This window comes from Crinia signifera, chromosome 11 (assembly GCF_055691185.1).
Source record: "Crinia signifera chromosome 11, ASM5569118v1, whole genome shotgun sequence".
NCBI classification, from domain to species: domain Eukaryota; kingdom Metazoa; phylum Chordata; class Amphibia; order Anura; family Myobatrachidae; genus Crinia; species Crinia signifera.
In genome coordinates, this window is record NC_139227.1 from 107422441 (window position 1) to 107449489 (window position 27049).

The following is a 27049-nucleotide window of genomic DNA, read 5'->3' on the forward strand; positions in this document are numbered from 1 at the left end:
ATTTGAGGTTTTTTCAATGTAGCTTATCAAATAACTTTATTGTTCCCCATTCAAACGGAACGAGGGAGCAATCTTCTGAACCCCATAGGTAACTCCCATATATGGAGTTCCTTGGTCAATTCTTTTTTGTTACATATAATTAAAACGCAAAATTACTCAATTATATGAATTTTTTTTTTTTTTTTTTTATATATAAAGATTTAAACCAGAGAGGGAGAATGACATCATGCATTATGTAATTTGAAGTAGAGAAATATCAATAGGACGACTTATACATATGAAATGGTAATGAGGAATATTTAATAATAGGTATATATATGAAGATATATACTCAGATATATGAATATACTAAAAATACATCTCAATATAAAATTTCATTTATGAGAAACACCTTATGTATAAGCATAGTAATTTTAAATTTCATTTAATTGGTTTGGTAAAAAATCAAATCTAAGTTATTACTGAAAGTTTCATAGATGGGGGTTACTATTCAAACCAAGAAGAAGAAAGGTAAAAGGAGAGGAGAGGGGGAATGACGAATGCATGTGTTTAGGATATTTGGTCAATAATAATTAAAGTCAATTGTTCTAATGGGTATAGATCTAAAGAATATTATTTAAATGTATATATGTAAATTGGCAGAAAGAGAACGGAACCATTTAGAGAACCACATTGAGTTCCATTGCCTCATTGAGTCCTCTAGGGTATAGGCAATCGAGCTTAAAGGTCCAATATATCTCCTGTTTGCAGAGAGTGCGGAATCTGTCTCCACCACGTTTTGTAGGTAGTATCGCCTCCAAACCTATTACTCGTAGGCATTTTGGATCATTTTTGTGGTATTCTGAATAGTGCCGAGACACACTATGTAGCTGGTATCCCTTCAAGATGTTTCTACGGTGTTCTAGGAAACGGGTTTTTATTATTGATCTTGTTGTTCTTCCCACATATTTTAAATTGCAACCACATGATAACATATAGATAACGTATGGTGTATCGCAATTAATAAAACTCCGAATTCTTATGGATTCATTAGTTAATTCTATGGTGGATACTCTATTTGATATGTGGTTACACGTAATGCATCTATTCTTGCCACACTTAAAGCAGCCCACAGGTTTCTTTGTCAGCCATCCAGACATAGATTCGGATGATTTTTCTTCCTCTGTTCTCAAAAAGCTGGGTGCTAACAGACTTTTCAAAGACTTATTTTTACGGAAAATAAAACGGGGATCTGTGGGTAATAGATCCCTAAGTGTTTTATCTTGTTTGAGAATGCAGTAGTTTTTCTTGATAATTTTTTGAACTTCGCGGTACTGACTATTGAATGTTGATATAAAAGCAATCTTTGGTATTTCTTTATTATGTTTTTTGTTTTTGTTTTCACACAAAAGTGATTCTCTATCTCTTTCCCTTGTGGTTCTATATGCCCCCTCTACCAATTGATCAGGGTATCCACAAGTTTGGAAAGCTCCCATCATTTCTTGGGCTTGTTGGTCAAAGGTTTCTATCCGTGAGCAATTCCGTCTAAGGCGGAGCATCTGCCCTTTCGGAATGCCCTTAATCCACGTAGGGTGGTGGGAGCTCTCAAAATTCAGGTATGAATTGGTGTTAACTGATTTTTGGTAGTTTGAGGTTTGGATCTTGCCATCAACAACTTCCACTGTGATGTCCAAAAAATCAATGGTTTGTGGGTGGTGAGTGAAGGTGAAAGATAAATTAAAAGTGTTGGAATTTAAATGTGATATAAAGGAGTGAATAGATGTGATGTCCCCGTCCCAAATGAAAAATAGATCGTCTATGTAACGGCCATAGAGGACCAGATTCGCGCCGAAATGGGATCCCCATATTAATTGATCTTCAACCTCCCCCATATATAGATTGGCATAACTCGGCGCGAATCTGGTCCCCATGGCCGTTCCCATGACTTGTAAATAAAAAGTGTCCAGAAATAAAAAATAATTGTGTTTGAGTATAAAGGTGATAGAATTGATCAAAAATTGTTGCATTTCCACTGAGAGATCATTGTCCTGTATAAGTCTCTTTTGGATACTCTGAGTTCCCAACTCATGAGGGATGTTTGAGTAGAGACTTTCTACATCCAGAGTCAAAAAGGAGTAGGACTCTTTCCATTCAATGTTTTTTAGCAGATTGAGGAAATGGGTGGTGTCCTTAATATGTGAAGTCAAAGTGGAAACGCGTGGCTGTAAATAAAAATCAACAAACTGTGAAAGGTTGGACGTGAGGGAGTGTATACCTGAAATAATAGGGCGACCTGGTGGGGAGGTGAGGTTTTTGTGAATTTTAGGGAGGTGATAATAAATGGGTGCCGTTGGATGGGGATTAAATAAGAATTGGTGTTCTTCCTTGGTGATGACAAGATCCTCCACCGCTTTATCCAGTAGCGACCTGAATTCTAGGGCATATTTTTGTGTAGGATTCTCTGTAAGGATGGTATATACATTTTTGTTGGACAGTTGGCGGAGAGCCTCCTTTATATAGTCAGTCCTATTTTGGACTACGAGGCCCCCGCCCTTATCTGCTTCCTTAAAAATAATGGAAGTGTCCTTCAAAAGTTTATTAAGGGCAATTTTTTCCCATTTATTCAGGTTGTCACTGGATTTTTTTATTTTTCTAAGGGCGGCTGGGTCTTTTTCTTTATTCCTTTTATTTTTGTGTTTATTGTTGGAGAGACAGAGATTTTTAAAGTCTTCTAAAGTTGTTTTGTAGAATGATTCTACATTAGTTCCCTTTGCTTTTATGGGGTAGAAGTCTGATTTCCGTTTGAAAACGGATTTCTCTATATCAAAGATTTTTATTGGGCTGGTGTTTCCTTCCTCCCATAGACTCCCTAGAATGTCTAGGGAGATTTGGTCCCCAGTGTCTAAAAGGATGGGGGATGCCATTTCACTATTTTTTGTCAGTTTTTGGTTTGCGAAGTATTTTTGTCTACAGAGGGTCCTCACAAAACGGTTAAGTTCTATGTACAGGTCAAAGATATTGGCCTCCGAAGAAGGAGAGAATTTGAGGCCCTTCTGAAGCAATTTTAATTCATTATCACTGAGGGTTCTAGAGGAGATGTTAAATACATTGGAGGTTTTTTTTGGGTTACGGGCTTTAATCATTCTCTTATATTGTATCTTCTTCCCCCCCCTGTTTCCTCTACACTTAAATGGCGCCTTCTTTTTGGGGTTCCCTCTAGGGGGTACCTGTCTGGGTCTCTCAGCCTGCGGGGTCCTAAAAAAGACTCGGTGTTCGTGTCTTTTTTGTTTTTTTGTTCTTTTGGTCTTGCACCCAAATGGTAGTGTGCTGTTTCAATTTGAGAATAAGATTTGGTATTAGAAGTTCTGGAAGTTCTGGGATATTTGTTAGGGGTATTGGATCGTTTATCTATCCATGTTGTTCTTCTAAGTTGTGGTGGACCAGTATCTACTGTTCTAATGTCCATTATTTTGTCCGATTGTTTTCCATTGTCATGCATCCTCATCCTATGGTCGTAATTTCTATTGTTATTGTTTCTATTTTTGTTTTTATTTTGTAAGCGATATGATCTCACATTATCCGTTTGGTAATCTGTGAGATCTCTATGAAACTTTTTGCATTTATTGTCTATGATTTCTTGTTCGAATTTTACTAGTCTTTCCATAACTTTTGTGTCCCTCTCTTTGTATTCTTTAAGTTGATTATGGGGTTCCAGTTTCAATTTGAGCGTTTCTATTTCTTTCTCTAATTCTTTTGTTCTATTAACTCTATAGTCTATCACTAGTTCCATTAGGGAAAAAGAACATGTGTCTAGTAATGTGTCCCACTTATCCTGATACTCAGTATTATCCTGGAAAATAGAGGGCTTGTGGAGTCTGAGACCACGAGGTAACATTTTTTTGTCTACATACTTCTGGAGGTTGGTACTATCCAACCATTGCTTGGTCTCCTCCTTCAACAAGTCCTCTAGTTCCTCAAAGTTAATTTTTAGTATATCATCATTTTTATCAATATTTCCTTCTGGGTGTTGATCCCATCGGGAAATATACGTTTGTCTCCTATTTAGACGTTCATTGTAGTTAGAGAAACAACTCATATTGGCTGCCCAAACAAAGACTAAATAGACAAGAACCAATTATATACTCTGTGGGGAGTATATATAAGGGCGCCTGTTATATGAGTGGTTTCTTAAAGCTGCTGCTTGGGTAACAGGGGTAGTCAGTCCCTGTTGGGGCTGTCGCTGGGACAGATGATGCAACAAGAAAAAAGTGAAAAGCAGCGCTTGTACTACAATGAAGAAATACACAATTGATGGATTAAATTAAGAAGTTTATATAAATACGGTTTAAAACATTAGCATATAAAATGCAATTGTAACAATAAAGCAATAAAATACAATAAAAATGGGGGAATAAATAAAAGGGGGTATCTCACTCTCAGGATGGACGCTGAAGTTGGGTTCAATTTAAATGTGGTTGCAATTTAAAATATGTGGGAAGAACAACAAGATCAATAAAAACCCGTTTCCTAGAACACCGTAGAAACATCTTGAAGGGATACCAGCTACATAGTGTGTCTCGGCACTATTCAGAATACCACAAAAATGATCCAAAATGCCTACGAGTAATAGGTTTGGAGGCGATACTACCTACAAAACGTGGTGGAGACAGATTCCGCACTCTCTGCAAACAGGAGATATATTGGACCTTTAAGCTCGATTGCCTATACCCTAGAGGACTCAATGAGGCAATAGAACTCAATGTGGTTCTCTAAATGGTTCCGTTCTCTTTCTGCCAATTTACATATATACATTTAAATAATATTCTTTAGATCTATACCCATTAGAACAATTGACTTTAATTATTATTGACCAAATATCCTAAACACATGCATTCGTCATTCCCCCTCTCCTCTCCTTTTACCTTTCTTCTTCTTGGTTTGAATAGTAACCCCCATCTATGAAACTTTCAGTAATAACTTAGATTTGATTTTTTACCAAACCAATTAAATGAAATTTAAAATTACTATGCTTATACATAAGGTGTTTCTCATAAATGAAATTTTATATTGAGATGTATTTTTAGTATATTCATATATCTGAGTATATATCTTCATATATATACCTATTATTAAATATTCCTCATTACCATTTCATATGTATAAGTCGTCCTATTGATATTTCTCTACTTCAAATTACATAATGCATGATGTCATTCTCCCTCTCTGGTTTAAATCTTTATATATAAAAAAAAAAAAAAAAATTCACATAATTGAGTAATTTTGCGTTTTAATTATATGTAACAAAAAAGAATTGACCAAGGAACTCCATATATGGGAGTTACCTATGGGGTTCAGAAGATTGCTCCTTCGTTCCGTTTGAATGGGGAACAATAAAGTTATTTGATAAGCTACATTGAAAAAACCTCAAATGAACAGACAGGACCTAATAAAGTTTTTATTTTCTGTATGGTACCAATTGTAAATACATCCGGGTCACGACGGCCAAGGTTAGAACTACAGACCCTCTTAATATGGCAAAACGCCGATACGTCACTTCCGGTGACGCTACACTCAGCCGAGTGACCAGACGTGACTACAGTGAGAGCCGTCACTTCCGGTCCGGAGACCGACGTGAATATGCGGTGACACCCCTCACAGAGGGAGGAAGTCACCAGTTAGTGGGTGGAACGCAGAATGCGTCTCACCAGTAACATCACCGGATGTTACATATTGATACATCCTGCTAATAGAGGAAGTGAACAACCGATAGGTGGAACGCATTATGCGTTCCACCACACGCTAAAGTACCATCTTACGCTTAAGTTCAACAGACATTATTTCTCAATGGCCACTGTACGCTTATATGTAAAGAACTTAGAACGCATTAATCATTATTAAATGAGTATTCTTAGTATTCCCCACTTCCCTAGTGCTTATCCATCCGATCATGTGACCTGGATACCGGAAGTGATCTAACGATAGTCACTTCCTGTGTGTACATGTAAATAAATAATAACATCAAAAGGATTATGAATAATAAAATGTTTAATGTACTGACAGCATCTTATAAATTCGTTTGTCTCCTATATAATATTTTTATTGTGAAATTATGTATAATTGTATTGATTGTACCAGTGATTGACACCAATCAGGTTTCATTGACAGGGGTATATATATCCCCAACAGCCCCACTTAGAGTCACCTTTGAAAAAGCCACAGCCAGTGGCGAAACGCGTCAGGTGTGACCTCCAGGATTGGACTGCCAGCTATTCTCACTCACTGATCTCCACCATCCCTATTTCCCAATTGGGGAATCGATCTCTACCCTCCTATATTTAAGAGATCTGGACACTTTATAGGAGTCCTCCAGGTGAGCCTCTGCAATTTGCCACCTCATTTAGAGGATCCATTGCCACCCATGCGACCACCAATGTGCCCAGACCAATAGTGGCACACAGATATCGCTATCCCCTCCATCTCCAAGGGGCAACATCCAGAAACCAGATCCACTGTGGTCTGTTGCCAAGTGGGTTACTCCAGGTGCATTCATACACCATCACCTGCACCGGTACCCCAACACCATCGGTGGACATTCATTTGAGTACCCACTGAGGCTCTACCCACCCACTCCTTCCCCCAATGAAAGTGGATTGATCTTCATACACCATCTAAGGATTGTCCACACGGGACTTTCTGCTGCCCACTCTACCCTCCAGCGGTTTGTGGTGGCCCCGCTTCAACTAGAGAGGACCATTGGGCACGAAAGAAAAATCTCTACAGAACCCTCCAGCGGCCTAAAAGATACAAGTCACCGCACATATAGTGAGGACCTGTTACCCCCTTTCCCATTTCATCTTGGAGCAGTGTTTTTTTGGATATCAACCATTGGGCAAAGTGCACTTACCCATCATTGAACCCAACTTCAGCGTCCATCCTGAGAGTGAGATACCCCCTTTTATTTATTCCCCCATTTTTATTGTATTTCATTGCTTTATTGTTACAATTGCATACATTGGCACAGCCACCTGGCAGGATCCTTAAAAATGTTGCCCCCCCCGCAGTACATCGGGACGGGTGATGGCTAACAAGCGTGAATTAAACGAGACCTTCATTTTATTCCTCAGCTGTCACCTGCAAACATCCGACCCCCCCATCCTGGCGCCCTAGGCTGCAGCCTTATCAGTCTATTGGTGCCCAGTAATTGTGAGCTTCATGCAAAAACAGCCAGTATTTACCATGCATCACAAACTAATACTGTTTTGCATCTCTTAAAATACAAAATAGTTTGTCCAAGGGTAAACTTACTTTGTGTCTCTTAATTCTCTCCAATCTCCAAATCTTCCCCAAATGGTTTAACCTTACGAGTATACCATAAACCTCACTATCCTAAACGGTCTTAGTATTGATGCGCTATTCTTCCAAGCGTAGGTTGACTGTTTCTTACAGCTGATTAGCAAATCTCTTGATCGTTCTTTTGGCAATTAGTACAGAAAAGTACTTGATTACTAACAAGAAAATGCTAAATATTTCAGTACGAATGAAAAGGTTGACTAATTAGTTACTATACTTTATAATTGTAAGGAAATTAGCTTTTCCGCTGAGATGATTCATCATTATTCTGTAAGGTATAGTATGCAGGATTCTGGTTATTGTACTCTTATCACACACACATACCACACATACATCCGCCATGTACCTAGAGCGGCCTCTGCCTGTGGCGGAACTAGATACAGTATTTGTAGGCCCCAAAGGTTTGTAAATCCCCTATGTACAGTAGCACCCAATGGTATTTAGCACATGTTACTTTGACAGGGAAGGTGGGCCCCATAGAAGCTGTACTCCCTGCACCTATGATAGTTACACCCTTGGCCACCACACTGGAACTGAGGGGAGCGGGCAATAAATACCCGGGCCCGACAGGGACACTAGATCAACCCCTTCCTCCCTCCCAGATAGCAGCAGCATGAGCTCTCACGCTGTCCGTGTGTTACAGCGTATGACAGTCTGTCAGCACAGCACATGCTGTAGAGTGTGCTGTGCTGCTGAGCAGAGGGGTCATAATACTCCACCCTCGACTGTTTTAAGGGCTCCCCCCCCCATGATTAGACCACTCCCCCAAAATGCATCACTGTGTCATCATGTGTCAATCATGTAGACCATCCCTGTGATCAGCAAAAGTAAAGAGAATACCTACGCCTGCTGATTTAAGAGCTTACCTCACTCCTGCGCACCTGTGGGTCACAGTAAATGTTGCACAAAGTGGCACGTACGCTACTATGGCTAACGCCACCTTGGATGACAAGAGCTGCCAATAGAAATCTTCAGAAAACCTTTGTGTGATAGGTACTAAATACATAAGAAGTAGAATCTGATTGGTTGCTTTAGACAACATCCCATCTTCAATAGAACTCCCATGTAAGTAAATACACCGCCAGGTGTCCAATCTGGCTGCTTTGAATGAAAATCTGGTACTGTAGGAAAGGAACAGACATTGGGGCCAATTCAGAAACATTCATTACGGGATGAATTCTTCCCTGGGCAGTTTGCTCCAAGAGGGGCGAGGAGGGTGTGGACAGGGGGAGGAAGCATGGGAACACCCATCGTTTTATGAGTGTCCCCATAAAAAATGCTGGGTATTTCCCTGCAGACGCAGGTGTGGCAATGCTTGCTTGGGGCGGACGGCTGACATCACGTGACATCAGCACCTGCCCTGAATATGGCATAGAGCATGTAAATGAAATGTCAGTCCATGCTTGTTACTGTACACATCCCCTCACATGCTAGCGAGGGGATTCGCAGAGCCGGGAGGAGGGGGGGGGGGTGTTGCACCGGACGGTGTTTACCTGTTCGCCATGGTTGTTGAGACAATTTGGTTAAATCACAGAACAATTGTGTATGCCGAGATTTTTCTGCCTTTCCTTGTTGCACTCGGCTGACTCATTTACATGATAATAGATAGCTGAATCTATGAGCTTAAATCATTAGTATTTGAGGTTGTAAGTGTACATCACATCATTGTAATAAGACAATAATAATAAGACAATAACCTGTGTGATATTCCTAATCATTCATCTGCATTTATAAATTGGTATTTCTGCACATTAAGGACCTTATTCTGGTTGACACACAAAAGTCCACCAGATATAGCCAGCCACTGGCCAGATTCCCCCCCCCCCCCCCGACACACACACATACTCACCTCGCATGCACGATCCCTCCGCGAATGGATTATTTACATAATCATCCATTCACAGGGGGGGGGGAGAAATAATTTGATGGTCGGTGGCCATTGAATGGTTTCTTTAGCGCTCTCGTACCCTCTGTGGGCACCCTGTGCGAGGACAGGGTGGGAAGCTTACATCCGCTGACATCAGCTGCCTACTCCCCGCACCCACGTCACCGGGACATTTGCCTGAGAATGAACAGCTGGACGTTCCCATATGTAAATGACCCGGGCTGCTGCCCCACACCCCTCCATGCCCCCCCGCCAGCACATTTGGGTGTGTGCACAGGGCAAACACCCTGTTCACCATGGTCGCAGACACCCAGCGTATGCACAGAAATTACCCTGTGTGAGCGCATACGCCACCATCGATCCCCCATGTGAGCATTCTGGTCCGTGCGGACGCACCAGAATAACCTCCATAATAAGCTCCAAAAAGGCACCGGTTTGCAGTAGAAAACTGTATTATGTGTGCTCTAACAATGGTTGACTCCTAGGGGGAGATTTACTAAATCTGCTAAAACAGACAAATGGTGTTTTTCTTGGCATCGAATCAGATTCTAGCTAACATTTTTGAGGATGCTATAGAAAATGATACCTGAAACCTGATAGGTTGCTATGGCCAACATTTCCACCTTTCAGATTTGGGGGGTATTTAATATTGAACTATATTTCTGACAGGAGGAAATATTGTCCATCAGTATTCATTCCTGACCATTTTTGGCAAGGACTCCCCTCATGCAGATTCGACTTTGTTTAAAGTAAAAAAACGGACACTGGATTGTCTAATCCACGGCCATTTTAAACTTTCGGCGGCCATTTTAGCCATGGAGTTTCCGAATCAGGATCTATTCCAACAGTTGGAAAAAGGGACCGGATACTGAATAGGACGAATGTCAATTAGATATTTCCACCTAGCAGGAATATCGTCTGGTATTGAAAACCCCTCTTAAAAGCTGTAGTAAATCTGTCCCCTAGTGCTGGTGTTAATACTATGAGGCAGCATTGACAAAAAAAAGCAAAGCGGCCTTAACAAATCATGGCTTCTTTTGTTGGGAGCCATTTTCTTAACAAACTCCTACAGTAATTTGATTTATATTCCTTTTCAATATATAAATGGCTGCATTGAGGATCTTCACACCGACAGAAATTTGAAGGCTTGTGCATTATAATAACAGATTTCTTAGCAACCGACTACATAAAAAATGAAAACATTCCCCACCACCTACTCATTTTAATGAAAGCATAGCTATCAGAAGCTGTTGAGTACTAGGGGAAGATGGGTGTTATATATTTCTACTATTGTGTTCAGCAGAGCTAGAATTTCCCAATCTATATAATATAATGAGAGTTGAATGCTGTGATTTCATGTCAGAATACTGTGTCATAAATGGTAATTGTATACTGTAAATAGGATATAAACAGAAACTGCCATTTCTGTATCTTGACAGTATTTGTTGGGATTTAAGCGTGGCAGCGATTGTGTACACATACTTCTGTTCCGCTGTCCTGTATTAACACTATGTTTATTTCGCTTCTGCTTTTATTGATCATATAGAAATATTCTAGATACGGGTGGCATGGATTTGAGTTAACTGATGCATTAAAGTGTAACATATCAGAATATAAAGTCCGATTAACAAATAACACTTGGCCCATTTCAGTAACATATGAAGATTTATGTTAATCTGCAGACCCCTTGAAGTGCGGTTGCATTGCGCAAAATGCGACCGCAGTCTAAGAGCTTGCAGGAGGGGGGGGGGATTGGGGTTGATGGGGTGTCCGCTCTGAGAGGCAAAGTCCTGAGCTGTTTGCTCCTGCAGCTATGACTCAAATGATTCACAGTAGGATGTGAGCCAGAGGGCTACCGGTATCATGTGAGTGCTTTGTTGTACAGAAAATCACTTGCATAGGGTCCGTCCCCCCCCCGGTGCTACCACCAGAAGTTGTAGTTTTGCTAAAATTAGCAAAATGACAACTGAGGCTAAATTAGGCTCAACAACCCTTATTCTGTAGGGGGCAGATGTAACATGTGCAGAGACAATTAGATTTGGGTGGGGTTTTAACTTCAAAGTGAGATCTATTTTGCAGTGTAAAAATAAAGCAGTCAGTATTTTCCCTGCGCAGAAACAAAATAACTCACCCAAATCTAATTCTCTCTGCACAAGTTACATCTGCCCCACCTGCAGTGCACATGGTTTTGTCCATCTTAAAAGGAATTTGCCTTTGCGAGTGAACCAGAATAAGGTCCAATGTGTGTATAGTATGTCTAAGCCCTTTGTTATTACGAGTATTGCTAAAGTAAATGAATATTGTAATTCTAAATTTTTAAAAAGATTTTTTGTTGAATTTCAGAAATCTTTAGATACTGTACATGAAATTTTAAATCAACTTTTTAGATGCACCCTAAACACAGTTGGGATGACTATCATCACAAGACAACTATTGTCATTATACAAAAACTTATATTCAGTTATACTTCACACAAAATTGTCCCTGGCTCAGAGAATGTTCACACTCTTGCCATCCGGAAGGCGTTTTAGATGCCTTAAGCCCCATACACACGGGGGAGATATATTGCTCAGCCATATATTGCTAGCAATATATGGCTGAGCAATATATTGTTCAGTTTCTCCTTTTCATCAGCGACCAGAGATGGTTGCTGATGAAAGGAACCTCAGCCGGCGGTGCCGCAGAGGTAATCAGCTGGTCGCAGGAGCAAGCTCCTGCGACCAGCGATTAGAATGGGGTAGAAAACGGGAGCGCGCACCCGGCGATTTATTTTTCTTTTTTCTTTTTTAACCATTTTTAACCATTTACATAAAGAAGCCTGTACGGATCTCACTTATATGTGCAGGCTTTGTGTTAGGCTGCTGGGAAACATGGCAGCCCAAAACAAGTACATATACCATAGGAAAAAAACAACGACAAGTAATGTAACTGAGAACTTACTAAATTCCAGGGTTTTAGTTATAAAAAAAAAAAAATCAGAAATGTCTTTTTGACCTCACCCATGTTTAATCTCAGGCAAACACAGGGAGATATGATTCTTAGAAAATGTAACCTTCACTTTCATTGTCCAATTTGCATTAAGCAGATAAAAGCTAATTGCTCATTTCAGTTGGTTCAGTTCAAATTTTGCTTTAAACTGTAATGGTAGTAAATGACTTTTGTCCACGGATTTCAACAAAATATGATAATTAAATCTAAAATGACATCTAATTGATAGCAATTGCGTATGTGACAGCTCGGTAAAAATTTTTTAATGTTATTTTAATATGATAATGAATGTTCATTAAATGACTGTATTACAATGCACTGGAATGTAAATATATTTATATGATAAAAACATTCATTAAAAGGCAAAAGGAAAGACTTGGCAGAGATAACATAGCTAGCCATAACCCATCTGTCAGTTTACATAATTATTTTTCTTTGTGGAAACAACATCTTATTTCCCAGTGCCAGTCTGTTGATTTATTCATGAATTAATATATTTATTTACAGTTTCTGATATACAGTAGCACAGCAAATGACGTTGCACTTTAATTGGAACTACAGTAGCTGCATACAAGCATGAAAAAAAATCAAACATGGCTACCTGTTATTCTGAATTCAGAAGAGGCCAAACATTCAGTGATCAATTCCTACATGCACAAATGGTAATTAGCAGCACTGGTGGGAAAAGTATATCTTTTGATTCTAACTGAGGGTCTGCCCTTCCTTCATTTCTAAAAGAAAAATCCCATTTATCTGTACCCACACAACAACACACACACCTTTAACCCAACAATAAATATACTGTTCAATCATATCAATTCAAATTACTTGTCAGTAGTGTTGGTGCACTTGTACAGATGGATGTTGGACCCAGGACACTCTTTCATGACAAAATTTAGAACTCTTAACATATAACTCTAGCATTCACTTATAGCACCCTCTACTGTAAATGCTTTGCACAATAGTTACTCACCCTCTTTGGTTTTGAATCCAAAAGGTCTATTTACGACCTGTTAGAGAGAGAGAGAGAGAGAGAGAGAGAGAGAGAGAGAGAGAAAGTACTGGCCAACCAGCCTGTAAGATATCAGTAAGGAACTGATTGGCTGGCACTTTATCTCTCTTCACTGCTTCCCTCTCCAAGGCTTAGTAAATAGACATTTTAGTTTAGAAGCAATTGCTAAGTGCTGTATTACCATATCCGCAATGTAGAATTCCTGCATAGCATTTGGTTTCCATAGCACTTACAGCAGTCACCACTTATAAAGTAAAGCAAAGCACGGATCATTTGGCTGAAAACAAGCACAAAAATGTTTTCCCATTAACAGCATCACTGACCTTCTCACAATAGCAGTAGTGGGGGGGGGGGGGGACACACCATTTTCCCATGTGTTTCATAGGTCAAGTACAGTAAATGTGACTCCATGTTATCATCATATATTTTTAAATCAACCTTCATGCTGGGTTGGTGCACAGTTTTATGAGACCTGGCAATACTGTTTCTGGATTGTCCAATACTGTAGGTTCTATTCTGAAGTAATACAGATGGAGCGCCTCTCCGCCAGCGACAGGGCTCGCCAGAATGCCCCCGCTGGTGATCGCCGGTGGAGATGCGCTCAAACTGACTGGGACGTGCAAGCTTCTCACACGCACACACGTCCCAGGTTTCAGGCGGTGGGAGGTGGGAACCCTGCCCGCCTCCGCTTCAGGGAGATGGGTAGGGTTAGGGGGGTGCAGGGAGGCGTTGGGGACCGGCGGACAGCAACAGGGAGGGGGGACTACGGTGTGCTCCATCGGAAGGGGATGAGCGAGCGTCTCGTGCGCACGCGTCTCCTTCCGATGTCTGGCGGTTGGCGATCCAACTGCCAGACCCCGCTGAATCAGCCCGGCTCCATCTGTACTCTAAACTGGCCAAGTATTTCCTTGAGGGTCATTAGTTTGGTCTCGCCATTGAACAAAATAAGGATGTCAGGAAACTTTGATTGAGAAGACCACCTCCTCTCCACGAAGGAGATTCCCATGGGAAACGCAGCTGAATCAGACCAGGGGTGTAACTAGATATTTGTAGGCACACTAGCAAAAGTTTGTAAGGGCCCCTATGTATCACCCAATAGTGAAAAATATATATAGCACATGTTACTTTAACAGGGAATGTGGCCCCATTCAGCTGTAGCGCCCATAGCAGGTGCCCTCAGTGCATCTATGGTAGTTACACACTTGAATCAGACTCTCTTTGGACCTTTTGCTTTAAGGTGGAAACATACTGTAAACAAACAGCCAATCCGCTCCTACAGTAATTATCACATGCCAGTCTGTGACATGTTAAAATGACAGTTATGAGCTGATTGGTTTATCACTCTCCACTTTATCACTTTGAATCTTAGTACATCTGGCCCGCTGTTTATGCTACTAACACAAATTTAGTTTACATAAGAAGCACAACACGGTACAGAAGATAAACTAAATCTAATACAGTATGTAGTAAAAATAAATCAATTAATACAATACAATAATGTTTCAAAGAACAATTGTGTCTCCTTTATTGTAAAAATGAACAGATGTAATAATCACGTGACCTAAAGTTAAAATCCATATTATGCTGCTGCTTGTGATTTTTGCCAATTTACAACTTAAATTATTGTCACTTGTTTTATTAATTCTGTTACAACTACAATTTAGAAGAATTTATTAAAAGTTTGGGATTACCCAAGAAAAATCAAAACCCAGGATTATCATCACCTAACTACACTTGGCAGCCATTTCCATACAACTAAGGGGCCCATTTATCAAACCATATTTGCGGCTAAATCCCCGAAAATGCACGTTTTCGGGGTTTAGCCGCAAATACTAAGTATTTGTATCCCCTAAATGTATCATCTCCGATCCCTGCTGCTATCCTCCCTGCAGCGCCGCCGGCCGCATCCCCCATAGGTTTCTATGGGGGATGCGAAGCTGCCCAATGTATCAACATCGGGCAGCCCAGCATCGCACCCCTGGGCTATCGCCATTCTGGGATGGCGATAGCCCATTGTAGCCTATGGCTACACATCGCACTGCCGAGCAGGGCAGTGCGGTAAGAGGGGTCAGCGGGGGTCAGCGCATAACCGCGCATGCGCTGACCCCCCGGCTTCCGAATTAGCACTTCGCAGGGACGGGCTCCTTTCGGAGCCCTGTCCCTGCAGTGCCAGGGATGATTAATCCCAGTGATCTGATCGCATTTTACAATGCGATCCTGGGTGATAATATTCTGCCCAGATCGCATTGTAAATGCGATCATGATAAATGTGTTTCTAAAACTCTGCTTACCTTCAACCAAATTCTCATTTAAAAAAATAAATAAATAAATAAAAATTACTACATTTTTTAGATACTCCTTAAATCCACATTTTTGCAAAATACACAAATGTATTTAAAAACATAGCAATTTATACCCTGTTTTGCTGAAGGAAGTGCTGAAGTTGTTTAATGCTGTATTTTAGCAACATGAATTGATAAAGTTTTTTTAGTCTCATACCAGTTTCGACCTCACTTAAGAAACTGGCTGGGACGATGGCTGAAACATTTGAATATATTAAGTAACGTTAGTTAACAACAACATTTAGGTGAGTGTGTTTATTATTGGTTTAATAGCTTTTTAGGGGTTATTCAGACCTGATCACAAAGCTGCTTTTTTTGCAAATGTACAAAACTGTGCCACACTGCAGATGGGGCAAATATGCAGACCTTGCTTGTGAATAAACCAGTGGGACTGTGACCCTGAGTATTATACTGCAAAAGTCTGGTGAGTGTTGTTTTCCCCAATTGAGGAGTCTCTGTATATATATATTTGAGATAGCGGGAGACCCCGCTTGAGGGCTGGGGGGTGATGACTGGTAGCACGTAACAACGTGTTCCTATCTGTTTCTTTGCTAAACACACTGGTGATAAACTTGCCTTCTTGTAATTGTACAGTGACATCCAAAAAATTAGCTTTGACCAGATCATAGGTAAAGGTAAATTTGATAGGGAAATCCCTATAGTTGATTTCATCCATCAAAGTAATGAATGAGCTGGTGCCCCCTGTCCACAGCAAAAAGATATCATCGATGTATCTCACATACATCGCGATGTTGCGAGACACATCGATGTTGGAAAAAAACATGTCGTGTTCCACCAAAAACATATATACATTCGCGTACGTGGGAAGACCCCCCTCATGGGGAATGGAGGTGTAGAGGCTGCTGACATCTAGGCAACATAATAAAGTGCCATGGGGAATGTCCGGTAGTTGTTCCAGCTTTTGTAAAAACAACGTAGTGTCCTTTAGGAACGTGTGTTGGGACAACAGGAGAGGTTGAACCAAACTATCCAACAACGTGCTACCAGTCATCACCCCCCAGCCCTCAAGCGGGGTCTCTGGAGCTGGACAAAATGATTTCTCGGTTCGTAGATAGGGGGTATGATATCAATTTGCTTAAACAACAAAAAGACCAAGTCCTGTCAAAAAATAGACAGGAATTCTTTAAGCCTAAAATTAGGGATTCATCTAATACCATCCCATTTGTCAGTGATTCACGACGGCCAGCCCAATCTTGGGTAGGGCCATGAAAGCTCTTTGGCCCATTGTTTGCACGGACAAAGAGTTGCCGGTGCTAGCGAGGGTCAAACCCCTTCTAGCATATAGGAGGGGTAGGAACTTGCAGGACCGATTAGTCCACGCTGATGTGTCCAACTCAAAGGTGGTGGTACCCAATGTAGCTAGGAAACCCCCTGGATGCTACAAATGCAGCAATTGTGTGACATGTAAGTTCATAGTGGTGGGTAAGTCTTTCAGACACCCCCATGTGAACAAAACTTATGATATCCGCCATGTCCTTACCTGCAATTCGACTCATGTGGTATACGTTGTCACATGTCCGTGCAACGTATACTATGTGGGTCAAACTACCCGCAAATTCAAAGAAAGAATGGGGGCCCACCGTTCCTCCATTAGTATGACAGAGAGGGGCAAAGACATCGACCAGCCGGTGTCCAGACACTTTAAGGAGGCTGGCCATGTCTTGGATGACCTTAAATATTTCATGATAGATCATGTCCCCAGGCCCAATCGGGGTGGCGATAGGGCTAAGGCTCTTCTAATTCGGGAATCCCAGTGGATCTTGCGCCTTGGGACCACCAAACCAGGTGGTCTCAATGACAAGATTAATTGGAACAGTCTTACTTGAATTAATTAAATTTTCCAGACTTTTGCATAATTTTTTTTGTGTGTCGTTTTTTTCTATGTCGACTTTTTTGTTTTGTCTTTTTTGTATATTTCCAGTCTTGAATTATGTATATATATTGTTTGTACATATATGTATTATGTTCTTTGTTTATTATCACTATTGTAATTCTTTATGCTTTCTACTTTACCCACAGACGCTACCTCTCTGAAGGTCTCTACCCATGCCTAAGCTGCTGACATCTATTTCCTGCCCAGCCTGTCCGGCTGTTCTAGGCGGTGGAACGCACAGCTGATGCCTATGGAACGCACACAGTTGCGACCATGGTAACGCTGTAGCCGTAACCGGAAGTTCGGCTGAGGAGGCTTCCGGGAGGATGGGCGCACGGCGTGTGAGAGACGCTGAAGTCAGGTAAGTTTGTGGGTATATAAGTGTGTCTGCTGCGTTATTACCTTGCTGTAGGTGGTTCTGAGGATGAGAGTTCGCTCTCGAAAGTACTAAACCCTCAATACAGAATGTTTGTTTGACTACACAGTCTCCGAGTGCCTCCTTATTTGGATCACTATATATATATATATATATATATATATATATATATATATATATATATATATATATATATATATATATAGCAATCCAAATCCTCGCGGATAGAAAGGCACTCAGGAGACGGTTTCATGCAAATAAAAACGTTGTATTGAATGGGGACGTTTCGGGGTATAAGCCCCTTCTTCAGCCCACTCCTATATATATAAATATATGTGTTACATTTCTTGTATACGGCACAATTGGGTTCTGCAGTTTAATCATTCACTCATTCTCTTGACATCCTGGTATTGATCATAATATTCCTACCTAGACTTCTCTTTAGTGCGTGAATAAGGTATTCTGCAAACTGTTCCCCTAGTAATACTGACTCTGGGCAATACGCATGCATTGCAGAACAAAGTTCTCGTATTGATTCAGCACAGCAGTTTTACTTTGTGGTTGTACGGAACATAAGCTGCAGAGACCATCCTTCATTCTTCCCGGCTTATTTAATAAAATTGTCAGTGCCTAGAAGATAGTTTTATGGTTTAAATTGGTTGGCACCAAAATCATCAACTTAATGGCGTCTGATCTGGGGAGAAGCTGAGCAGCAAATGTATTTAGAGTTCATTTTTTATTTTATTATATATATATATATATATATATATATATATATATATATGATAATGGTGCATAGTATATATATCTGTATTTCTTTATTTTATTGTAAAGAAGTGGAGCCTCTTTTCCATCACAAGCTGCTTTATGTAGAGGCCTAATAAACCGCTGTCTATAAGTAAAGTACTAGAATCAGGGAGACTACAGTAGGATGTTCCACACAGAGGCCCTTATTCTGATCTGTGCGGAAATTCCCGCATTCTTACGGAGCGGTCAGCACGCAACGGTGTTTTGCCGCATGCGGCCATCGTCCGTAGAAACGCCCACGTGTCCTCCGCATTCGGACGGACTCACTCTTTAAGAACAGGGCGTGTTTACGGACGACATACAAAGCATGCGTGTGCGGGAGAAACACTCCGATTCGGCACGGTATTACAGAGTATTACAGAGTATGCTCGGGAATACCGCATCCGAACGGGAGCCAAGCGGTGCTACCGCACGTAAGCGGAGTATTTACGCCAAACAACCCACTATGAAGTATCTTCTGCAATACATCACATGACCCACTTATTCAATTACCTATCCTCATAAAAAACAGCTTATTTGGAATTGGAATCAATGTGTGTGGTTTCATGAGTACATGTCTAATACACATGTGTATTGCTAGTATTAATATTCTGTCATGTCCATTGTTAGCAGTTTGAAAGTGTCTGACAAGTACAGCATATGTGGGGGACTAGTAAGGTTTCCTTGAAGCAGCAATGGTTTCAATTAAAGCACTGACAAGCGGCCTATTAGTGAGTAATGAGTAAAGGAGTAGATTCTATTGGGTTCAGGTGTTAATGGTTGTAGTCATTAGGCGTACGTTCGCCTAGCGCATGAACGAGTGGTGTCCGCAAAGCAATAGTACACTTGTGGACACCGCACATTTCTGCCCTTTTTGATCGCGTGCATTCGGAGTGGTTTCCGAATGTACGCCCCCCAACATAAGTGTAGTCCCCCGTGTCCGCCCATGTTTCCGCCCCGTTTTGCCCACTTTGAAACTACGCCCATGTGTCATTCCGCATGACGCCCATAATACGCCCCTATTTCCCGAATGATAGCGGTGAACAGTTCTGGACGGGATCTGGCCGAACTGGTACCGAGTCAATGCGTGGCACATGCGCGTTGCGTTCTCCACGCATGCGCAGACGCCGTAAAGACGCGATCCGAAAGTATGCGGTAAAGTCCGCGTCAATCAGAATAAGGGCCAGAGCTTGGTGATCAATCTCAGGGAATCCCCACAGGGCATGTTTGAGTTAGATATGGGTGTTGTTTAAATGCATATATATTTCTATTTAATATTAATAATAATAATGTATTTCGAGAAGTTTTGCAAGTATTGATACTAACATTGCTATCAACAATATTGTGGTTTCTTGTTTGCAACTACTGTATATTTACAGTATGCTGTGTATTTTTTTTCCACGTCTTACTCAGCACTATATAAATGATTAATGTGATGCCTGGGCAATAAATTCCAAAAAATTGACCCTGTGTGAATTTATCCCTAAGCATATAAGTACATTTTTGGTGTAATAAATGTTTTATGTTTTTTTTGTTTGTTTGTTTTTGTGAACACTGGACTGTGAACATCTTATAGGCATCTATATTTATTGGATGTGATGTTTTACATATCTATATAGCATTAGCCAAATCAGTGTGGAGACCAGATACACCCTCTAGACTGTAAGCTCCTTAGAGCAGGGCCCTCTTCCCTCCTGTTCTCACAGCACTCTTCTTGCATTTCAATTACAGCTCTCTTACTCGCCTACCATCTTTACCTGCATCTCTTCTCACTTTCTTCCCTACATCTCAGCTCCCTTACTCACCTACCATCTATACCCTCATCTCTTCTCACTCACTTCCCTACATCTTAGCTCTCTTACTCACCTACTATCGATACCTGCATCTCTTCTCACTCACTGTCCTACATCTCAGCTCTCTTACTCACCTACCATCTATACCCTCATCTCTTCTCACTCACTTCCCTACATCTCAGCTCTCTTACTCACCTACAATCTATACCAGCATCTCTTCTCTCTCACTCCAGTACACCTCAGCTCTCTTACTCACCTACTATCTATACCCGCATCTCTTCTCACTCGCTTCCCTACATCTCTGCTCTTACTCACCTACAATCTATACCTGCATCTCTTCTCATTCACTTCCCTATATCTCAGCTCTCTTACTCACCTACTATCTATACCTGCATCTCTTCTCACTCACTTCCCTACATCTCAGCTCTCTTACTCACCTACAATCTATACCTGCATCTCTTCTCACTCACTTCCCTATATCTCAGCTCTCTTACTCACCTACCATCTATACCCGCATCTCTTCTCACTCGTTTCCCTACATCTCAGCTCTCTTACTCACCTACAATCTATACCTGCATCTCTTCTCACTCGCTTCCCTACATCTCAGCTCTCTTACTCACCTACCATCTATACCCGTATCCCTTCTCACTCGCTTCCCTACATCTCAGCTCTCTTACCCACCTAACTTCTATACCCGCATCTCTTCTCACTCGCTTCCCTACATCTCAGCTCTCTTACTTACCTACAATCTATACCCGCATCCCTTCTCACTCACTTCCCTATATCTCAGCTCTCTTACTCACCTACCATCTATACCCGCATCTCTTCTCACTCGTTTCCCTACATCTCAGCTCTCTTACTCACCTACAATCTATACCTGCATCTCTTCTCACTCACTTCCCTATATCTCAGCTCTCTTACTCACCTACCATCTATACCCGCATCTCTTCTCACTCGTTTCCCTACATCTCAGCTCTCTTACTCACCTACCATCTATACCCGTATCCCTTCTCACTCGCTTCCCTACATCTCAGCTCTCTTACCCACCTAACTTCTATACCCGCAACTCTTCTCACTCGCTCCCCTACATCTCAGCTCTCTTACTCACCTACAATCTATAGTGGGGTGTAGACAGACAACTGAAGCAAAATGATACTGCGCAAAAACAATGAAATAGGCTGCTGGTTATAAAGTCCGATCTCCAGGAACCGCCTTCCCAGATGACGGTCGATGTAGAACAATAGAGGTGAGTACCACGAGGGTACAGATGGAAACAGACTTCACTACCAGCGCTCTCTAGATTGTATCTACCACACCTCCCTTAGGATGAAGTGGCGATCCTCTTCTCCGAATTAGAATATACCAGAGAATGGTGATCAAAGGATCCTGTATCACACTCCAATTCTCACCCGTCCAGTCCCATAGGCGATGTATCACATAGGAGGAAGGGAGAAGTATATAGTGCAATACCACTTATTTTATTTAAGCACATCAAACATACAAATCAATGATATAAAACAAAATCCAGGAGTAAAGGAGAAGCAGTGGAGTTTTTACCAGAGATGGTGGAGAACCTGGCAAAAAGTTCTCTTAATGGGCATAAGCAGGTGACAGATGTAAACCCGGGTGGTCACTGCGTCAGTCCAGGCAAGAGATGACTCCTTCTCCAAAACAACCAGTCCAGAAAGTGCAGCTGCTCCGACGCGTTTCGGACACCAATGTGTCCTTTTTCAAGGAGTGTAGCTGCATCCATAATTCCACCCTTTTTATAGTGGAAACAGTTCTCAAATGTCCAATCAGCGGAAGCTGCCATTCCTCCTTGTGCAGACTTCCGGTAACGGCCGGCGACTTCCGGTCGCGGCCACGTGTATGTACACACGCGCCCCACTTCCGGAATCGGACAGTAACTTCCGGTTTCCAGTTAGGCGTTAGTATGCCCCACTTCCGGTCGCGGCTACGTGTACATCCACGTATGCCCCACTTCCGGAATCGGGCAGTGACTTCCGCTATTCAGTATGACACGGGTATGCCCCACTTCCGGAAACGAGTGTGTCAGACCATATCGACCAATTGGCAGATCCCACGTATATCATCAAGAGTTTGTTTACATCTCCATGGTAACTCTGACAACGGGTTGTGTGTGGTGCTTCCATACTATATATGGTTCATTTCACTTCGAGCATCAGGCGGGTCAGTCCATTTATGTTCACAATAGGATCATGGCCCTTATGTATATCACTACAACGGTGGAAATGATATAAATTAGAATAAAATAAACACACAATGTATATAAAGTCCTTTTCAACATGTGGACACAATAAATATATATAAGATCAGTTAAAAGTTGGATCAATTAAAAATTGGATAAAAGAATGGTAAATAGATAATAAGGGGATAAAAATTAAGATCACATTTTTATAAAAACCATTTAACTTCAAAATCTGCGTTCAGACCTTTGGGTTTAAGAGTGTCAAATTTATATATTTGTCTCATCTCCTCTCTAGCAAGACATGTCCCTATGTTTTTGTTTCTGGGGCCAGTCTGGGCAATTTTTATACCAAAAAATCTCAGGATACCGGTGGTGGAGGATTTGTGTACGATTTTAAAATGCTGGGAGAGGGAATGAGTTTCTAGCCCTTTTTTAATATTGTTGAGGTGTTCACTAAGTCTGATTTTAAAAGGGCGGGAAGTGCGTCCAATATAAAATTTGTGGCAAGAACACTCAATTCCATACACTATATTCCTAGTGTTACACGTGATAAAATCATTTAAAGTGCATTTGATTCCGTTAATGGTTACATCAGAGATTTTACTGGTGCCATTGCTATTGACCTCTCTACATGCTCTGCACATACCACACCTGTGGAAGCCCTTGGTAAGTATTCTCCCTGGACGTTTCACTATAGGGAGGGAACTACTGACCACTTTATTTTTTATGCTTGGAGCACGTCTGTAAATAAAACTGGGACGAGGAGGTAGATATTCGCCCAAAATGGGGTCATGTTTTAAAATGTCCCAATTTTTTCTAAAAGAGTGTTCAACGGTTTTGTATTGAGCGTTATAGCCGGTGATGAAGGACATTTTGAAGTCTTTTTTCTGAATGTCTTCATGGGCCTTGGTCCCTAATAATTCGTCCCTCTCTATTGACTCAACCTCCGAGACTATTGAGTTGATTTTGGAGGGGTTATACCCACTTGAAATAAATTTTCCTGCCATTGCATCGGCCTGTTCTTTAAACGTTTCCTTTTTTGTACAGTTTCGTCTCAGACGCTTGAGTTGTCCCCCGGGATGGCATCAAGCCAGTTTTGGTGGTGACAACTGGACTTGTGGATGTAGGAATGGGTATCTGTGGGTTTTGAGAATGTTTTGGTATCCCATTTGTCTTCCCCTTTCTCAATAGTTATGTCGAGAAAGTCCACCGATGTCTGGCTTTTGTTAAAAGTCAGTTCAATATTGCACTCGTTATTGTTAAAAACGTACAAAAATTATTAAGATCCTCCTCAGTGCCCCTCCAGAAAAATAAAATGTCGTCAATATAACGTACCCATGACACCAGGTTCGCCCCGAGCCCCGACCAACACCAAACATGGGCCTGCTCCCACTTACCCATGAAGATGTTAGCATAGCTGGGGGCGAACCTGGTGCCCATGGCGGTCCCCACCTTTTGGATGTAAAAGCTTGATTCAAAAGTAAAATAGTTATTCTGAAGAATAAAATCCACCCCTTCAGTTAAAAATTCTTGCAAGTCAGTTTCCAAAGTGCTGTTTCTGAGATAGTCTTTCACTGACTGTATACCAATGTGATGATCAATGATAGTGTACAGGGATTTTACATCCGCTGTAACGATCCACATCTCTTCTTCATATGGAATTGTAGTTAAAATGTTAAGAAGATCTTTAGTATCCTTCAGATGGGATCGATTAGTTAAAACAAGGGGCTGGAGATAAAAGTCAATAAATTCCGATAAGTTCGACGTAATGGAGTTTGTCCCCGAGACAATTGGTCTCCCCGGGGGATGTGTGAGACTTTTATGAATCTTGGGGAGAAGATATATTACCGGAATGGTGGGTTCTTCATTTAATAAAAACTTAACCTCGGTTTCCTTTAAGGTACCTTTTTCCTTATATTTGGTAAGTAAAATAGAGAGGTCTTTATGTATCCTCTCTGTGGGGTCCGTGCGGATTTTTTGATAGGTATTAGTATCCCCTATTTGGTTTAAAACTTCTTTTATGTACCATTCTCTTTCTAAAATGACGATTCCCCCCCCCTTATCCGCTGGTTTAATAACGATCTCATTATTGTTCTTCAGCGCCTTCAATGCATTCCGTTCCTTCAAAGTTAAATTATATTTGCCCCCTTGGACATTAATTTTCCTGATATCCTCCTGGACCAATTGGGAGAAGGTTTCAATATAATTCCCCTTAATATGAGCAGGATAAAAAATCGATTTGGGTTTAAATATATCGATAACCATATCAGTAAGAGTCTCCTCTGGTCCTTTTTGTAAGAAAAACTTCTTTATACAAAGTTTGCGGACAAATTTGTGAATATCCACAAAGGTATCAAATTTGTTTATATTGGAGGTGGGGGCATATTTCAATCCCTTGTTGAGGACAGATAATTCACAGGGGGTTAGGACATATGAACTTAAATTAAAAATTTTAATTGGTCCTGTTTCCAGGCTATCTCCCACATTTTTTGATTTTGTCGTTCTAGTGTGTGCCTTTTTCTTGGTTTTTCTTTTGGTTTTTTTGGGCTTTCTATTTCGTTTATGAATACCCGCCCTTTTTCCCCTTTTTGTGGGTCCTTTAGAATTGTCTATCGGTTTGTTCTTGTTTGATCTAAGGTTTCCCCTAAAAAATGCACCCTGTTGAGGTCCCTTCTCAGGGGAAGATATTTATTATGTGTGGGTAGAGGACTCTCACGGTTGTTACTAGAGTGATCTATCTCTTCACGAATCCTACGATTGGTTGATCGGGGTAATTCATGCTGGTATCTCTCTCTCTCTTCCGAAATTCTCTCATTTCTATGGTCATTCTCTCGGTGAGGTCTTCTATCCACTCTTTCTTCTCTTCTGTATCTCCTTTGTCTCTCCGTTGTAACAGTTCTCCAATTATCATTATTAGTTCTATGATCTTGGGATCTGTCATCCCTATATTGATTCAGCCTGTATCGGGACTCTCTTTGGGGGCTTTTGTGCCGTCTGGGTGAGATTTCTCTCCGGTGGTATCTATCCTTTTTTAAGAAGGGTTTTCTAGGGTTTTTAGGGGTATTACGGAGGGGAGGGGGGGATTTCTCTTCTTCTCCTGTTCCTCTAGACTCTCTCATGTCTCGTAGAAATTTTTTCACTTTTCTATCGATGAGGGTGTTCTCTATTTTACGTACATTCCCTAAGGTTCTTATTTCTGCATCCTTAAATTCCTGATTATCAATAAAAGGTTGTACAAGATCTTTGGACTTGGTTATTTCTAACTCCAATCTTTTTAATTCATTTTTTCGCTCAGAGATAATTAATTCCATCAATCTGAAAGAACATTCCTCAATGATTTTATCCCATTTGTCCCTAAATTCGTCACTTGCACTCTCAAAAGACGCCGTTTTATTTATTCTTAGGCCTTTTGGGATAATATGGTAGGAGAGGTACCTCTCCAAGGTCACTGTCTCCCACCATATTTTGGTTTCTTTTATGAGGGTCTGTTCTAGATTCCTCATGACAGTATCTAGGCTGACATCTAAAATGTCAATTCTTTCTTCATCTTTGAATATATTTTCTAAGAGGGTATTCCTACGGTCTCTATATGAGAACATGTTATGCAGCAAAACCACAGGAGCCCCAGTTGAAAACGGGAAGCAGAACAATTCACAGTGGGGTGTAGACAGACAACTGAAGCAAAATGATACTGCGCAAAAACAATGAAATAGGCTGCTGGTTATAAAGTCCGATCTCCAGGAACCGCCTTCCCAGATGACGGTCGATGTAGAACAATAGAGGTGAGTACCACGAGGGTACAGATGGAAACAGACTTCACTACCAGCGCTCTCTAGATTGTATCTACCACACCTCCCTTAGGATGAAGTGGCGATCCTCTTCTCCGAATTAGAATATACCAGAGAATGGTGATCAAAGGATCCTGTATCACACTCCAATTCTCACCCGTCCAGTCCCATAGGCGATGTATCACATAGGAGGAAGGGAGAAGTATATAGTGCAATACCACTTATTTTATTTAAGCACATCAAACATACAAATCAATGATATAAAACAAAATCCAGGAGTAAAGGAGAAGCAGTGGAGTTTTTACCAGAGATGGTGGAGAACCTGGCAAAAAGTTCTCTTAATGGGCATAAGCAGGTGACAGATGTAAACCCGGGTGGTCACTGCGTCAGTCCAGGCAAGAGATGACTCCTTCTCCAAAACAACCAGTCCAGAAAGTGCAGCTGCTCCGACGCGTTTCGGACACCAATGTGTCCTTTTTCAAGGAGTGTAGCTGCATCCATAATTCCACCCTTTTTATAGTGGAAACAGTTCTCAAATGTCCAATCAGCGGAAGCTGCCATTCCTCCTTGTGCAGACTTCCGGTAACGGCCGGCGACTTCCGGTCGCGGCCACGTGTATGTACACACGCGCCCCACTTCCGGAATCG